Source organism: Eulemur rufifrons, chromosome 3 (genome assembly GCF_041146395.1).
Source record: "Eulemur rufifrons isolate Redbay chromosome 3, OSU_ERuf_1, whole genome shotgun sequence".
NCBI lineage: Eukaryota > Metazoa > Chordata > Mammalia > Primates > Lemuridae > Eulemur > Eulemur rufifrons.
Window position 1 is genome coordinate 95799777 of NC_090985.1, and position 5360 is coordinate 95805136.

The following is a 5360-nucleotide window of genomic DNA, read 5'->3' on the forward strand; positions in this document are numbered from 1 at the left end:
AGGAAAAGCATGAATTGTATAAAGATAAAGCAGTTGCACAAAAATAGTTACACGAAACTTATACTAGAACACCAATCACCATATATATAGTTATGTTAATATATAATATGTGTATGTGTGTATGTACATAAAACATGTATCACTAATCATTCATTCACTCAAGAAACTTATTGAGGTTTCGTTTGTGCCAGGCACACGGGTAGACAATGTGTACAGTGATTTTAAAGGAGAGAGAGAAGGAGAGAGAGAAAGGAAAGGTACAATCATTGCCCTTAAGGTGATTAAAAATCTAGTGGATGAAGGCAGACGTACAACAAATAAAAAATCATCATACAATATGATAAGGGAAATAAAGAAGTAGGAGAGGGCCAGAGAATGGCAAAGGCTGCTGGGTGTAGTTTAAAGACTGATCTGAAAATAACTCTGGCGTGGAAACCTAGAGGAAGTCTGATCCACATGCGGGAGTCGCACTGCAGACGCCTGTGTCGGTGGGTCCTGCCCTGCCAGCCATCTGCACCCCGCTCTGCACTCCTCCTCATCCATCCGCACTGGCTTTAGGGGCTTGGTGCAAATAATGGTTTTTACCATCTTTCTGTATGTCATTCCACTTCTTTTCTCTGTCATTATACAGAAGATTAAGTTTGGTAGTGTCTGTTCTACAGTTCAAAGATTTAAGTCCAGCTTCATTGAAAATTAGACGTTCTGGCATGCAACCAGTTTACTTTTGTCTCTCCCTATATTGGACTGGATTTTAACAAATTGTGGAAAACTGGTTAATTTTTCAGGCTACCTCAGTTCTTTTGCCAGATAATCTTTACTACAGAAAAGCTATTCTCCCATGTGTACACTGAAAGAAAGTTTAATCAGAATATCAAACACACACACACACACCCCATTCTGTCTTAACTCACTAAATGTATACACAAGAAATGTGGAAGAAAAACAAATTCTACGTAATGAAAAGTTTCAACTAAATGTAAAGGTTTAGGGCACACTTCAGAGGGATGTGAACAGAGACAATGCAGTATGCTTGTGCAGTTAATATTTTCTTCCTCTTGTGCATACGACAGCTGACATCCATGAGGTGCCTTCAAGACACAGAAGTTCAAGGACAAAGTGAAGTCTAAGGTAGTGACAATGAGCAGGGCTTCATTAGAAATTCACAGGATTTGGGTAAACATTTGGAAATGGATTCCTTTTACTAGTTCCTTTTTTAAAATACCTTGATTACATATAATCAACTGCATCCACTTAAAATATACAACTCAATAAGTTTTAAGAAATGTTTCACATCACTGCCAAACTCAAAACACAGAACATTTCCATCAGCTCCAAACCTTTTCTCCTGCCCCTTCAGCAGCCCACCCCTTCCTTCATTCCTGGCACTAGGAAATCATTTATCTGCTTGTTTTCAGTGTAAATTAGTTTTCATTTTCTAGAATTTAATACAAATGGACTCATATGGTGCATACTATTCTGTGTTTGCTTCTTTCACTCGGCATAATGATTCTGCAGTGTCTCCACATGTGTCAGTAATTTATCCCTTTTTATGACTGAGTCATACTCCATGGTATGGCTATACTAACTTTGTTTATCCATTCACTGACGGAGGCACCAAGAACACACATTGGGAAAAGGACAGTTTCTTTAGTAAATGGTGCTGGGAAAACTGGATAGCCATACACAGAAGAATGACACTATTTCACCACATGTAAAATCAATTCAAAATGTATTAAAGACTTAAGTACAAGACATGAAATTATGAAACTACTAGAAGAAAACATTGGGGAAATGCTACAGGACATTGATCTGAGCAAAGAATTTTTGGGGTAAGACCTCAGAAACACAGGCAACAAAAGCAAAAATAGACAAATGGGATTATATCAAGCTATAAAGTTTTGGCACAGCAAAGGAAATAATCAACAAAGGGAAGAGACAACTTGTAGGAAGGGAGAAATTATGTGATGGACATTTGAATTGTTCTAGTTTTTGGCTACTGCAAATAAAGTTGCTATAAACATTTGTATACAAGTCTTTATATGTACCTAAATTTTAATTCTCTTAAAATACTCAAGAATGAAAAGGCTGAGTCATATTAGGTGTATGTTTAACTTTTTAAGAAACTGTCACATTGTTTTCACAGTGGTTTAGCATCTTTCATTCACACCAATGGCTAAGAGTTGCATTTGTACTGCGTCATCACTAACATTTGGCGTTGTCAGTCTTTTTAATTTTATCCATTCTAATGGATGTGTAGTGGTAGCTCAATTACATTTCTCTGGTAAGATGTTCAATGTCTTTTTTTGAGCTTATTACCCATTGATTTCTCTTCTTATGTAAAAGGCCTGTTCAAAAATTTTGCACTTAGAGGGTGGTTTCACTATGTCTTATTGAGGTTTACCAGTTTTTTATATAGTCTACATCCAAGTCCTTTGTTAGGTATATGTATTGCAAGTATTTTCTCCCATCCTGTGGCTTTTTCTTTCTTTTCTTAAAAGTGTCTTTGATTTTGCTAAAAGTCTAATTTATCCATTTGTCCTCCATTATTGATTTTTGTATCCTAAGCAATATTTTCCTACAAGACAATTACAAATATGATTACACTTTCTTCTAAAAGTTTTATCGTTTTAGCTTTTACATTTAGTTCTACAGGACATTATAAGTTGACTTCAGGATATAATGTAAGGTAAGGGTTGATGTTTGTTTATCTTCCCTATGGATATCCAGTTGTTTTAATACCACTTCTTTTTCCCATTGAATTGAGTTGGCAAATTTATGAAAAGTCATTTGACCATAAACATGTATGTCTATTTCCAGACTGTTCATCCCATTGATCTATGTTGATCCTTTCACCATTACCACATCATCTTGATTACAGTAGAGCCTCCAGCGCCAGTCCAGCTTTCAGATGACTGAAGTCCTGACCAACTTCTTGACTATAATCCCATGACAGAGCCTGATCCACAGCTGCCTAGCTAAACCGCTCCCAAATGTCTTGCCTGTGGAGTGGGAGTGATTATGGCAGGAAAGACTACTTAGAAGCCACTGGAACTGCCTCTATCTACCTAAACAATAAACCAAAAGTGATCCCACATTCCAAAAAGGGTTGCAGAGGTTAGTGCCACCATTGAGGACTCAACCGATGTAGGGAAGGTGATTCCTGCCACAGCCCCATTTAGCTCACCTATTGGGCCTGGGCAGAAGACAAATGCATCCCAAATTACAATGATAACCAAAAACAAAATCATCCAGTGATTCTAATATCAGCTGCTTTTCTAGATGTGATTTTATTGCTGAAACAAATAAACACAACCTCTGGCACCTAGTCTGCAGCCATTGATCTGATAAACACAGATGATCCCCGAAGGTGCCTTTTAATATGTTTGTGTCCTGTGATCTCAGTCCATGAAAAGACTACAGCAGTTCATTACAGGAAGGACTTCTTCAGAAAGAAGTTCTAAGTCACCCCACATGTAAGAAACCAGGGCTTGCTGGAGGCAAAGGGTCTATGGAATGGGCAGTAGAAGAAGGCAGTTGTACACACTAGCTATGACCACGTGACTCACTACAGAAATGGGGACTAAATAGTTATGAGCATTTTCCTTGTTTTGATATCAATGTTGTAAATATTTGATTTTTTCTTCCCCTCTCCCATTCCCCTGCGAGCTATCATAAGGTGTATTAATGGTAGTTAAACTTTATATCTCAGCATTACTGGATATCAAAGAAAGAGTGTGACTTTGAGCCAAAGAAGAAAAGGGGGTATTGCAACGTTTTTGCGGGGAGAAAGGTCAGTGTGTTCTCTATTGTACATAAAATAGTTGTAGTAAATCACCAGGTGAAAGTGTGACTTTACTATTTGTAATTTAAATATGATTAAAGAGCATTTATGAGTACCATGACAAGGACTGGACTACGTGGCTTTGTACCATGTCACCTTGACTATACTAAGCTATGGTTTCCAGAGTTCCTGTCCCAGTATCTTTCCCATTATAGTGGGATAAAAGACATTTTGTGCAAGATTTGGAAGGTGGAATGAAGCAGGAGCCATAGCTGCACCAGGTGCTGCTGCTGCTCACTCATGTTTTCGCTGCTCTGCTGGCTCGTCCCCTGGGAATGGGGCAGCAGCTGGGCCACAGTCGTTCCACCTCCCCCTGGCTCCTCCCTCAACTCCCCAAGTCCTGGTCCAGGTGCATGTCGTAGTTCTGTAAGAAAGAGGGTCCTTTTCTCCTGAAGGACTTCCGCAACACTGGCATTAGAGTGGTTGCGAGACTGACCCAGGGTCCAGTCCATCCTTGTGGGTTCCCACTCATGTGCAGGGGTCCGGTTCCAGCCTCTCTCTCCCTTTATATTTATCTGTCCTCCCTATTTGCCTGCCCTGCAGAAGTCAAGGTCCAGATCAGGCGTGAAGACAGCAGCCTTACAGATATTGCTTAACCAGCTCTCTCAGTTGTGCAAGGTCAAGTCCTGGAATAAATCGCCTCAGATATATGTGTATCCTACACATCTTTTGTTATGGCATACATTATATTAAGTATTACATAATAAATAATTTATATGTTATGACATCTTATATCATAAATCGTAGTGGTTCTGTTTCTCTGGCTGAACTCTGACATACCACTTGATATACAAAAATAAATTACATTTCTATAAAATACAATTTCAAGTAAGAGTTTTAGCTCAAAGTGTTTTTGATGTCTGTGTAGCAAACAAGATAGGATAACTGCTTTTCCATTTGTTGTAGTAAGAAGTGTTTTTTTTGTTTGTTTGTGTTTTTGAGACGGAGTCTCACTCTGTTGCCCTGAGTAGAATGCTGTGGCATCAGCCTAGCTCACAGCAACCTCAGACTCCTGGGCTCAAGCGATCCTCCTGCCTCAGCCTCCTGAGTAGCTGGGACTACAGGCACACACCACGACGCCTGGCTAAGTTTTCTATTTTTGGTAGAGATGGGGTCTCACTCTTGCTCAGGCTGGTCTCAAACTCCTGAACTGGTTTTAAGACACAATTTCCATTTCAAATTTTCATCAGCACATTTCTATGTGTGAAGTCCATCTTCAAACATTTTCTGAATAGGGAGATGCTGACTCAGTGTTACCATCGATCTAGCCAATAGACTTTGATATTTGAGCATTTGCACTTGTCACTTGTTGATCAATTTTAACAGATAAGGTGACATTTTTAGATGTGGAATTGCAGATTCTAGGCCATGGGCCCCCATTGTGCCCTGTCTTTTTCCTTTCGCACTTCCCGAAGCTCCATGTTCCCACTGATTCTAAGGACACACCCTGTGCAGGTGCACATCTGCAGGTGGGAATGTGTCTGGCCTCATACCCTCTGCTTTGAGACTTAGATACACC